General features: G+C 39.6%; 1 protein-coding gene across 2 annotated transcripts in view; it reads right to left on the reverse strand.

The window, feature by feature from the left end:
* The window catches only part of ADGRD1 (adhesion G protein-coupled receptor D1), a 160,138-nt gene that overhangs the window by 55,811 nt on the left and 90,688 nt on the right, over positions 1-13,639 (reverse strand). The gene's annotated exons all lie outside the window — the stretch shown is intronic.

Raw genomic sequence — 13,639 nt, forward strand, 5'->3', positions numbered from 1 at the left:
CTACAGAACAGAAGACCACAGAAAAGACCCAGCATGAGCAGTCAGAGTGTAAGCCTCTTGTCTCAGCTTCTGTTTTAACCTAGAAGTGCCTGTTGTAGAAATAATTCCATTTTCATGAACATTTAATCTGTAACTCCATAGTGCCCGCCACTAGGATCTATGTTAAAATCTGGCTAGATTCAATGGGGGAGGGACAGTGTGTTTTGACCATTCATCCTAAATTAACGAGAAAGTGTGCTTTAATTTTCCATGCAAGTTCTCATAAAAGAATGACAAAAAAGCCACACCCAACAAAGGGAGCCAGGCAGTATTAACATATAATAAGTAGAACAGAACTAGGCAGGAAAAAGTTTTCTCATCTCAGAAAAATTTTCAAACATTTTTCCTGACTTGAATTTGGACAGAGTTGACGCTTTCATAAACTGAGCTTTTGAAAAAAAAAAAAAAGTGGTCAATCAAAAAGCTTTAATTTTGATGTTTGAAATACTATGTTTTTATTTCAACAACTATTCACTATAAATTAAATTCTTAGCTGTAAACTCATTCAAAATATTTATTTATTCTGAAAAATACTGAACGGAACAACATATTTTCCAATTTTTTTACAGTAGCTCTGCCTAATAAAAATAATCCTTTCTCACAGTTTGGGATTTTCTGTTATTTTCCCCAAACACAATAAAAATTCACCCCCAAACAAAGTATTTCATCAGAGATTATCAAACCCAAACAATTCTACCAATAAACTTCCCATTAAAATTCCTTTTAAAGGAGAGAAATAACATGCCACGCGGTTATGAGAAAATCAATCTTTTTAAATACAGACAAAAATGTTGTGTTGTATATGTACATTTTCCTTGTCATTATCTGCCAACAGTATCAGCTCACATGCTGTAAGTTTTACAGCAGAATAGTCTGTGGCTCACGCAGCAATCTGAGAACTATTAAGTGATGCAGCAGCAGCATTGAAAGACAACTGTTGCTATGGTGTTACAGTTCCTAGGAAATATGATGCAGCTCTTTAGTATTTTTCTCTTTCAGCCAAAGACACATTTCTTTTCCCTGACTTGGATAGCATCAATTACAGAAACAAAAGGGTTCTGTGTGCTGGACCAGCTTAAAAGGTCCATATAATTTCTACAAAAGAGCTGCTATCATCCCTCTTTCCCCAGAGAAGCCATGTATAGCCATGCTTCACAGATTATTCCTGAAACAGGAATAACTTCTGTGGTAAATCGGGCAGTTTAGAAGTGATTTCCTCATCAGGGATATTCATGTCCAAAATGCACAGACCTTATTTCCTGATTGCTCCAACACACATCCCTTTCTCTTGCTACAGGTGGCTTGCAGTTCTACAGAGGGAGGAGGGGAGGAGAGGGAGCTTTTCCAGCTTCAAGTCACTCTGAAATCAGTATTTCTCAGCAGTTCAAGGCTTTCCTTCACTCCTTTCACTCCCAACACCTGCAGCCAGAAAATCTTCCCTACCGAGGTCAAAGCTGCTCAGTGTTCATTTAGATTTACAGTGCTCTATCACAGTGTTTGCATTGGCAAAGGCAGATAAGATCTGCAAGGGAAAGGTAATGTCTTACTATCGCATACAAGTACAGAAGATACAGGGGATCCATCTAGTGGAAATAGGCAAAAATCTAAGCCTTTGCGTTTTTCTGTAATACATCCAAGAGAAGATAACGATCACACAAACGTCTTTTCCTAACTAATTTCTCTCATAACCAACATGCCTCTAAGAAAGTCTTTCTCTGCGTTGTAGCTCAGTCTTCCTCCAGAAACCTCTGCAGGGCAAGACAAAACATGAATCAAGTTCTCCCAAGCGGAGCCTGTATTACTTAGAAACGAAAAAGGCAAAAAACATCTCTTATCAACAAAGTGTAGAAGATTCATTCAAACCTAAAATAACCTACTTGGGCCCCCATATCTATGAACTGGAAATTGCTCTTGTAAACGCAACCAAAATCTGATGATGCTTCAAGAATGATGCTCTTAAATCAACACCCACATCAGCCTAGTAACAACTATTTCAAAAGCAACATCACCATAGTTCACATTCCTGTCATGCCCGGTGTGAGGGACAGAAAGCCTGTAGGCAGTTTTGAACGATTTTTTGTTTATTAAAGAAAAGGTGGAGCCTGCGATAGCCGTTCTCAAACTGAACTGGTGGGTTGGAGGGGTGCAAGAGAGCGGTCCCTGTTCGCAGCCACTGCAGCCAGTGAAACCAGCTCCTTTCTGTGGGTGATATGAATTGCGGGGGAAAGGATACAGCATGAAAAGAAGGCCTGGAATGATGTCCAGGGTGTGGAGCCTCATTTCTAAATACAGGTATATGGTGCGGGAGAGAAGAGAATCTGTATTTAAAATATCAGGTCTCTACTAACTTCTCACAACCCAGCTATTACAGCACAGCTGGATGTTGTGTGTCTATGTTCACATCCTAAGGGATAACAAGCACGCAGTTTTTCAGAAATACCTGGATTGTCAAAGCATTGTGCATCATCAATTAAGAAACAATTTCCTATAAATTACAATAGTCTGGTACGAGCTGATTTCATCTTACCTCAGCTTGTCTTTTTGACAATTTTCAGACTTCATGCATGACGTGGAATATAAGACAGTAATTTGGGATGATCTCATAGTCAGCACAAAAATGCTAATCAGGCTGTAATGCTATTACTAAAGAAAATAGCATTAAAAAGTACCAAATAAAACATTGAGCAATCTGTGAAGTAGTCCCAGGAGCCTGATTCTCGCGCTTGTCCCAATCTACTTTAAACTATTCTTTTCTTCTGAACAGTTTTGCTTCTTTGAGTTTAAAAGGTCGTTCTCTTACTCTGCAGCAAGCTGAAAAGCTAGGAAAAGAGCTCATGCAGTCATGAGTGTTAGTAATCCTGAACACTAAGAGACAGATGTTTCTTAGTTTCAGATTTGACAAACGGTCAAATCAAAAATTCTTACTCCATATAAAACTCCCACCCTTTTAGTTTAGGCTGTAACACCCTCCACCTTGCAAGTGTTGCTAATAGCACGGACAAAGATCTGATGGTTTCAGTAGTTACACCCATCTGCAACATTATAGTCTATTGTCTTATCCTTGCTCTCCCTCATAAAAGAAGTTAGTACATTGCTCAACACTTTTATTTTGGAAACTCTCAGGCAACCGGATGGCCTGAGACGTGATCCTGGAAAATACCGGTTCAGACTCCAAATATATATTTTTCCTTTATGATGTTTTTAATTACAAGAAAATGAGTGACATCTAACTCCTCTGTTTAAAAATAACTGCACAGGAAGCTGAAAATATATTATTATAATGGGATGGTACTTTTCATCTCTGGAGTATCTGAAAAAGGTCAGTTGACGCTGAAAGACTTGTTCAGTAGGCTATACATGAAAAATTGTTTGATCTGTATCTAGAACAGAAAACATACTTACTCCTGTAATATTAATAAGCAACTGTATATACAACACAGCACAACAACCCATCAAAAAGGTAGATGGACTACAGGAACACACAATAGCAACTGGTCAGATCAAAGCATCTCTCTGGGCAACACAGGGCTCGCTCTGCTCAGTGTCCCCTTCCAGGTGTCCCTTTCTTTCATGTGAAATTTGCTCTCCTGTCCCTTTTTCTCATTACTCATCTCTCAGGCAGTTGACTGCATATTTTCTGCTTTGCAAAGGGGGTACTTTTGGCTTTCTCCAGAGGAAAGGACATTTTGGGCAAGTACTAATCTAAAATTTTCTTTAATATCCCTCTCTGTTTGTCTTTAGAGGCAACACATCAGACAAAGGGCTGAGTTCAATTACTTAAAACAAGGTTTGTCATAGCTGATCGTGAAAGGGTTTGTCCGTATACCAAATTGCAGCTTCACAATTCAGCCACCAAAAGCAGTAATTTCATTATTGAAACTGCTTTTGAAATCTCTTTTCTGAAAAGCAATTAATCTTCTTCCAAAAAAAGGCAATTTCTCGAATCAAAATTGTTTTACAGCCTTAAAAAATGAGCCCTGCAATCTGAGGACTGTATCATACCTATCATTTGTATTTTAGTGTTACTTACCGGTAGAAACACAGAATACGATATTTTTGCACGTGCTTACATAGTGTATACATTTTATGAAACCGAAGTTATTTGTTGACTGGTGGAAATGTAAAATGTAAAAATTGTATTTTTCCCTAAGTCCAAACATAAGAGCAAGTTATATTTTAATGCCCCTTTTGGTCAGCTTCCCATCTCAAAGAAGCATTCCTACCATGAATTTACTTACAATGACGTATGGTTTTTACTCTGTTTATCGAACCGACTGAGATGTGCCACGAGACGATCGGCCCCTGGCCTGGGCTGAAATCCACTCTTAAACCCTTCTGCAAAGGCTTGAAACAATATCTTATGAGACATTTCTTGGGGGTGGGAAGGGAGGAGAGGTAGGGGTGAAAAATTAAGGCTCAGCCAACCCTATTGAAGCTGCACCTTTAAAATGCAATCTGAATCCAATTAAGAAAAGGATGAATAATTAACTTTGGCAGCATGAGTGTTTCAGAGACATTAAAATGCTGGCCTTGGCTGATGAAGCTAATGGTTTTAATTGCCTCCAGAAAGGCTGCTGAAATTCAATTTCAGTCCAATGAGGCCTTTATTTATGTATTAAATAATAATAACAATACAAATCTCTGTTTTCCTTCAGCTTGCCAAGCACTTTGTTAGGTACAAAACATCATGGTTTTTTTCAGATTAACATCTGTGTTTAGTTCAGGAGGCTCAGTCTACTCACTGAGACCACAAGAACGATTTTGGTGGGGCTGCACCTAATGGCACAGCACAATCACTACTCACAGAAAAAAAAAAGTCTAACTTGATTCAGAGACTTCTTTTCTCAAGCCACAATTTATCAGATACCGCAGGTTTAGAGAAAAAAAGGCCTCCGAGAGTCATGCTTTGCAGCGCAATCATCTTTATCAGCCATTTCCAGCAGAACTGCTTTTGAATTCCCATTCTCTATTAACTCCACAACTCCTAGTGATCCGCAATAAAGTGCCAGGAAGGGGGCTTTTCAGGATTAAAGGAACGTTGTCCTACAGCCAGCCCAGCCTGGTGGCTGCTTATTTAAAACTTTTCACTGTGACATGAAAAATTTAGAATTTTCCAAATATCTCTGCCAAGGCATTAATTAGTATTTTTAAAAGCCCATGTCGTCTTTTAAAGTAGTTCTGGGCAAGATGTCATCAAACAGTAGGTAATCTGCTCATTACAGATCTCACCCAGCACGGTTTCAGTTCAAATGAAGCCTGAAGGAAGCGTGGCAGGGAGGAAGGACTCAAGTTGAGAACTGGTACCAAATTATAAGAAAGTTTGGGGATCTGAAAAGCAGATACTTGCAAGTTCTTCCTCACATCTCTGTGTAACACAAAGCAGCGTGTTTTTTCTGCCTTCATTTCAGGCCTAAGACTTGCAGTGTTTCTCAAGAAAAGCTAAATGCTATATTTACAGCAGATTGTCCTCTGTGAAACTGAAGGAGCTACTTTTGCCCATACACCTAAGATTTGTACATCTGTTCTCTACTTTCTGTTCCAGCAAGAGCAGACTCATCCTGTTCTCCAATTAACAGCCAAACCAAAGTCTGTCAGAGAGGGCTACGAGAAGAGCAAGACCCAGCGTGGGTCCAGCAGGCTCTCGCAGGCAGAGAAACGATGGTCTCTTGCCAAACTCTGAGTCTGAGATTTTTCAGAGCAGTTGAGGATAATTAAATACTCAGCTCCCTGTAAAATTCAATGAAAATTAGTATGTCTACCTCCCTTATCCCAAGCTTGGGCTTTGATTCAGAAACGTCCATTTCGATTCAGGACTGCGGCTAGCTGTGGCTTGCACCGCAGCCAAGAGTCTCCAGGTACCCAGCCCTGAATTTCCCCTACACCACGCTTTGGGGAGAAAGGGCATAAAAAGGCCGATACAGGAGACAGACTGAACTCAAGAGTACAGAATGACTAATTTTAAAGATATTCAACATCAAACAGTGATGGATAAAGGTGCAGTACCATAACATTTTTATACTGTATGGGGAAATCCTTTAGTCAGCAAGAAGACCTAGCTGCCAAATGGTTCAGTGCTTTCATTTTCACCATAGAAAGGAAGTCTATGTTATCCTGTTAAGTATTCTGATTAAAATAGAGTCCTGTTTCATGCTCCTCAAACAAAAGAGTTCTTCTGACCATTATAGCACTCTTAAATATTTGTGCTTTTCCAAAATAAAAAGTCATTTTTTGTTCTCCTCTGCTGAGTGAAATTTAGTAACTGCCAAACAATTCTCTAAGGAATTTGAGGAGTTTAGTATCCTTCAGCACTACTCCAACTCTTTCCATGTAATTCTATGGGATTAAGGACAGGACCAGAAAGTCTCCTATTTCCTCCCATCACAATCAACAGAGCTGTGCTGGCACAGGAATGGAATAGCAAAAGAATGAACAATGGCTCTGAGATAAAAATCAAGATTAGTGTTCAATTTTCAGGAAAGATGAGCATAGTAAGGACAAAAGAAATAGGATGCACAATCATACTGTGAACACATCAGCGAGATGTGCTCCTCCATGGGGACAATATTCACTGCAATAAAATGGAGGGGGAAGTGGAGACAGTGCGAAAGAGCAAAGAAAGTTTACAAAGAAATGCTAGAATAAAAACATAGGCTGATTTATCTTTGTTCATCTGATGGGTAAGGGCTGTCTAAACTGTCTGTAGAGATCTCTTCAGTTGAATAAACTGTCAATGGTAATAAACAAGGACCAAAAAAATTGCAATGCCTATCCAATTTTTAAATATGCAACACAAAAGAAAAATTACTGGACTGAGGCATTATTCTTTTTATGTTCCCAGCAATGAAAAGCATGCTGAGAAAAGTAATTATATTAAAATTACAAAACAGCAGAAATCGGAGAATGCCACATTATTTCCATTTCATTGTCCTATTAGAGTATATAATCTGAACCTCAGCTGGCTGAAAAATTTAAGAAAAAAGGTTATCATTTCAGGCTGCTATTTTAATGCCCATGAGTGCAATTTTTGATTAATAACTGCACTATTAGATTTAGGAAAACAATGCTCCAAACTTATAAATTACACACCTACCCCCATATCTTTAAAGCATTTCACAATATTAGGACATTTTCAAAACAGCCTTTCTAAACACGAATAGATGCACTTTGTTTTCAGTCAGCCATACATTGTCAAAACTTGCTGTCAAACTCAGCTATAACAATGAAAAATAAAATAAAACCACACATATTGCCCCAAAGAAGACATTTGGGATGTCTTTCCTTTTGTAAATAGAACCTCACAGCCAAATCCCCAAGCCTTTTCAAAATCCTGGGCTCCCTGAAGATGCTATGGGTTGTCTCTATAGCTCCAGCTGCAGGATCAGATGTTTTTAAATATTTTCCGCTTTATAAACGCTTCTCTGCTTTCAAGCCCATTCGTGGGCAGCTTGAACTATATTGATTGATCCTCCCTTCTGAATTATGGAACAAGAGCTACAAACGGGATGAAAACCAAAGTAATTTCTAGCTTTAGAAATGCAGAAAATGTGTTTAAAAACCTGAACAATTTCGATCACAGATTATACGACACTATTACTCTGCTGGAAATGTCCGTCCACATGTGAACTTTATAGTAGTCATTTTTATACCGTCACAGTTGGAAAAGACAGGAAGAGGAAAAAACAGGGGGAAAAAACAATTTAAGAGAATGGCCTTGGAGACATAAATGTTACAGTTGTGTCCTGCGTTGGTCACTTGGGGGAGGGGGACCCAAACCTCAGACTCCATTTTGCTGTGGGAGACAATGATTTCCCCTTTAAAAGGATTTTTGAACTCTGGGTCCCCAGGTGTCCACCATCCTTTTGCTGAAATGACATTTATGTGGCAGATGGTACAAATAGCCTGGCATGCTTTGTAGATGTTGGATCGCTATAAAAATAAAAACTGCCAGATGGCTGGCATGTTTCCTGGCAGGAGCATAGGGCCCCACTGACTGATGAGAGGAAGTAAAGCTGCCCAAAATAAAATAATAGCGGCTGAATTTTCTTTGTAGTGCTTTTGAAATGTGGCTTACTCCATGTTGGGTTTGATTCCTGCTGTCTAGGAAGCACCTTGTGACATCCCTCCGTCTGACCATGCTCACATCTCTCCTCCCCATTTCATCTGTCCCTCCCACCCCAGGATCGGGACCTCTCCACCAGCCGCTTCCCCTCCAGCGAGAGGTACCACGGGGCGCTGGGTGCAGGAGGTGGCGTTGCCGGGTGAGATCTCCCCAGGCTCTGTGCCAGCAGAAGATGCCTACTTGAGGCAACATCTCATCTCCCATCCTCTGCTGTTCCTTACCCAGGTTCAAGCCTGCAGCACAGCGGAGGACTCTTGTACTACAGTAGTACAAGAAAACCACCACAGGGAGCATATCACCCTGGGTGCCCTCTGCTTGGACTTTCTCCAGAAGAAGCAAACAAACCAGTGTAAACATGTCAAACTAAATGGATTATTTATTTTTCCTACCACAGCCATAGTAATGCACCATTGTCTTCCTAACGATAACATTGCAGGGCAGCTGGCAGTACAGGTTTGTTCTGACTGCAGCGAGCACCGCATGAGGCAAACCTGGAGCACAGTTCTGTGGATCAAGGAAGGAGAAAGACAGACACGAGCCCCCGAGAGTGCAGCTTTAGCGATGATTTGCTATGAGGGACTCTTTTACTCTACCTCAGTTTCCCCCATCAGAACGAGAAGCTTGATCAGAGCAGTGAGCTCCCAGAGGAGGGGCACGCAAGTTAGTTAATAGCTGCACAACTACTCTGAGCATCCCACTGACACATTTTGTTGGGGAGATGCAGCTGTAAAATTCTCAATCTTACTGACTTGATCAGAGTTGTGAAAAGCCATCTCAACTGAGTTACCAAATTCTGATTGCGTGCTGACCTTAATTACATCCATGCAACCTCGCGAATGCAATCGAGGGCTGAACATGTCCCTTCAGGAACATTCTGCTCATCTTCTGTTACATTTTACCTTCAATTAACTTATTTATTCATTTAAACTAGTAGATCATCACTAACCTCCAAAACTCCAAACAAATGCTATCATTTCTCAAGTTAAAACCAACATGATAAATGAATCTCAGCAAGCAAGCATGAATTTGGGCCAGCCGTGATACAGACATAACAGCAGAGTGATAGAAACACAAATAATTTTGGCATTCCACGTGGGCCAATTCATCAGCAGGCTAACAGGTTGGTGCCAGGCTGACATCTGAGCACCACATGGTTGTAAGTTTTTCCAAGATGGTTATTTCATTCTTGAAATAAACTTGTTACAACTGCTAATCCCCTGCATCGCTGAAAGCAGCTAAACTGCATACATGTATCTCAAGCTAATTAGCAGTATTGTTCGTACCGTTCTTTCACAATCACTGCGACTTTAGTGCATTCAACCTCTTGCTGAAACTCATATAAAATCTGGAGTAGCGTTCAACTACACTTGTAATCCAAGCCTGGTTTTAGCTAATTCACAGCATTCAAAGTTACTTTTCTTCACACACTGCTGTATAGCGCACAGATATCAGAGCGGAGGTTCATTTTGTCACATTTAAGTTAAAATTCCAGAATTAAAAATTTTTCTTTGTGACCCTTCTCTTTCAATTTCTTTCTTTGAAATGCTGGTATAAAAATGCTTTTTCATCTCAGCAGATGTCTCTGAGATTGTCTCATTTCAGTCCCTGGAGATTACTTCCAGCTGGCATACAGTAGAATAGTGAATGAATTAATCTAACCTGTTTTGAGTAAAGATCAAGAAGGAAAATCAAGAACTCACAGCTTGCTCCTAAGACTCCTAAGAACTTTCTTGCATTTCTATGCTCCCTGGAAATTAGACCCACCTGACAGTCTGCTCCATAAACATCTAACAATTTGTGAGCGTTCCTCCTCTCACAATACTTCAAGTATTCAAGAGAAACACCATCATATGCAAGATATCCTACAATTTTGTTCCTATGAATGTCTCACTGAAACAAAATTAAATCCATGTGAGACACTGTAATTCCTCCCCAAGCCAGGTGCATAAATTATTAACATAATTCTGTACCTTATTATAATATTGCAATGATAAAGAATCTTGAGAATATATAAAGGCATCTATGCCCACAAGAAATACACAAACCGTGTAAATATATAGAGAGATACATGGGATACTGGTGAAGGTGTGAAAATGAGCTGTACCAGTACTAGCAGGAAGGGAGGCACTGGGGCAGGTTCACAGCGCATCAGAGCTGACAAGGTCTGGATCACGCTATTGATCAAGCTACACTTAACCATGTGAAGAAACAAAGAGAGGGAGTTAAGTGAGGACGTTCTTGCTCGAATTTAGCATAACTCAGAAGAAAAAGTCACCGTCCTTGACGAATAGTTATCATACAAGCTCAGCTCTCTGGACATTAGAAATGTTCACCACAAGTGTTTATGTGGCAGGTTACTTCTAAGGAAGGTCACTTATTTTCAGCATTTGTTGCTTAGAGACACCTTGGCTTTGTCTGAACTCAGAGAGTATGCCGTACTCTCCAGTTGTGAACAGCAAACTCTTTAAGAAACTGCAATGTCTCATTCATGGAAAGCTTATGCTTTTTTTTTTTTTATAAGCAAAAAGAAAATCAGTCTTGTGAAAAGGAGCTGAGAGAGTCAGAATACTTATCGCACTGAACCAGTCTCAAGAGTTCATGGATTTCCACATCAACAGTGTTCTCCCTAGGGATGTTCTCCCAGGTCTGAAGCTGCTGCATACATACTGGTCTCTATTACATCTCTTTAGAATTGTTGCTATCCCCCTCTTTTTTTTTTACTGTTTTCTGTGCATCTGCCTGCCTTTCTGCAAGGGGTTGTAGAACCATTCATACCCGGTTTTACTGTTCTGCTGACTGGCGCATCAAGTTAAATGCTGTTATGGTGCCCTTGGCGAGGACGTCTGCCTGTTTCTGCTACCCTGAGAGATGCATTTATCCATACGATGGAGAGAAAGGGAAATTATACTTTCCATAGGAGAATGGAAGTATAAAGCATCCAAAGTACAATTCCCATGAAGAATGAAGTCACCTTTTTGTACCAAAATACAGCTTTTGATGAAAACCTCTCAAGTTTTCAGGCAATCCATTTCCAATAATTTACATATTTCATGAAAAGCAGACCCCTTTTTGTAAGAAACAGAATCTAGACAAAAAATAAACGTTCTGTCAAAAATAGTGTTCATGTGGAAAATTTCATCCAGTTCTATTTATACGGCCACGGATATATAATAGCTATATAAATAGAACTGTTCAAATGTGGGCAATTGCATACTCCCACCCTCTCTTTTTCTTGTCTCATATTATCTGTGAACTCCATTTATGAAAAGAAAAATAAAATATACAAAAGTTCAAGATCTAATATAACATCATTGCAACAATTTCTTACAGCATTGACAATCTAGTATTCCAATGGGTGATTTATATGGGCCCTTTGAACCTTGGCTCATGAATTTCAGAACATGGTGAATAAACATGTATATGTGTTTAAAATCCACAGCATTTTAACATTTACTTAACAGGGTTCCAAGGACGCCTGGGAGAAGTTTCCAGCTGTCTATTTGATTCAGTAGGCTCTATTGCTTAGACATGTGAAGCAAATACTTAGCAAATGTTTTAGGAATTTGTAACTGAGCATAGTCTGCTTGTACAGCCCAAAAGCCAGGCAGCTTGTCTTTGCTCGAATCTTAACTTCATGCCAATTACACAATGAAGATACCGATTTTTTTCACTGGTTAAAAAAATTACTACCACAAGATAATCCTAAACAGTCAATTTAAAGGGTATATCTTGCTCAAAGATTTGGGATGAGATTTTTTGATGAACTCTGAGAGAGGGACTACATAATAGCCAAATGTGAGGAACTGGAGCTAAAGCACATGGAAGGGATGGCAGCCTTCATTGCCTTGTTAGTGGCAATATTACCTGAGACCCCACATGGGCCCACTCTCATTGCCACCTCGCTGTGACACCGAGCTTGTGCAGGTGATGGGAGGGCAGGGCAAAGCAGCCGTGTCGAGGCATAGTTCAGGTTCAGTGCTCTGCAGACCAGTGAAACCGAATTTCTCCATGCTATGAAGCATTTATAAATTCTGCCAATTGAGGTGCATGCAAAAATTGGTTTTAGGTGAACTTCAAGAGGTTAGAAATGAATGCATTTTTTCTACCTAGCCTGCACAATCTTCCACTGAAAGCTTCAACAAACATTTTGAATTCTCATGGATTTGCACTAGGAACATACGGACTCTATACTGGAAATACTTCTATCACCTTTCAGCACTTAATTTCCTGCCACAACAAATTCCCTTTGTTTTTCTGTTCAGAAATGGGATTTTAGGTGGAAGGGGTCAAAATACAACAGAAAATTATGGGAATTAAGTTTCTTTTAAAAAAACCCCATTTTATACAGACTTTTACAGCACTCTGTCACATAGGGAATGTTTTTATGCATCAGAGTGACTATGTCTGTGCATCTCATGCATCCACGTAACATCTCAGCAGCACTTTCCTTTTGTTTTCTAAATTATCAAAAGAAAAAAAAGCAATTGAAGAACATTCCACGCAAACTTTGGCAGATGCAAATGCATTAGACCAAAAAGTTAAGAAGGGAGAAAATATTGAAAATAGAACTATTAAACAACTGTCAGGAACATGTCCAGCCTTTCCTAGTTATACATTTCAGATCTCTTTAGGAAAGCTTGATTCCAAAGATTTTGATAAAAGATCTTTGATCTCCAATTACTAATATTGCATAATATTAGAACTTACTGCAGCATCTCATTTATCATGACAATCTCAAGTCTGTTTATTTGAAAGTTAGACCTTTCAGAACTATTCCCAGTGGAAAATTAACTAATCTTTCACCGTCGTTTAATTGGTGGACACCCTGTTTAATGCCGGCTAAATCCCTGTATACTGCTCTTTGAAACAGGGTTAATAAAAGCGCATTTCTCCCATTCTACTTTTGTGTCACTATATGGGAAGCTCTTCAGGCAAAGCTGCATTTTATTATGAGTACGAAGAGTTCCTAGAAAAATAATACTTGGAAACCAGCTGGGGTCATTAGGTGCTTTACAAGCAATAGAGATGATAATAATGGTTGGATAAAAACTGGTGACCTGAACAAGATACCCCCATCTTCAGATGGTTAGACTAATACAAAGGGCTGTGGGTATTAATTAAGCTCTTTGGACAGCAGACAATCTTGTTTTAAACTGTGACCCTGACTTCGATGGCATTACACCATCTAACCAGGATTACCGTGTGAGTTGCTGTGCTAACAGTGTTACTGAATCAGTAACTCCTAAAAGCAGTCTGGTATGATTCATTCCTTGAAAAGACTTCAGAGCTGCTCAGTGGTATAACCCTGATTAGAGTTCCCTTACGCTGCAAGCTCACTTTTGTATCTATCTGCAGGAACCTCTGTGCCGCCCATGCTGCAGCAGTCGCTGTCTCAGCAAAGCTACTGTCTAAAAGAAGAGCAAACCCATCATTCAAACCAATTAACAGGAGCCTGAGACATGGCCATATAGTCAATGCATC

Source organism: Gavia stellata, chromosome 21 (genome assembly GCF_030936135.1).
Source record: "Gavia stellata isolate bGavSte3 chromosome 21, bGavSte3.hap2, whole genome shotgun sequence".
Lineage (NCBI taxonomy): Eukaryota > Metazoa > Chordata > Aves > Gaviiformes > Gaviidae > Gavia > Gavia stellata.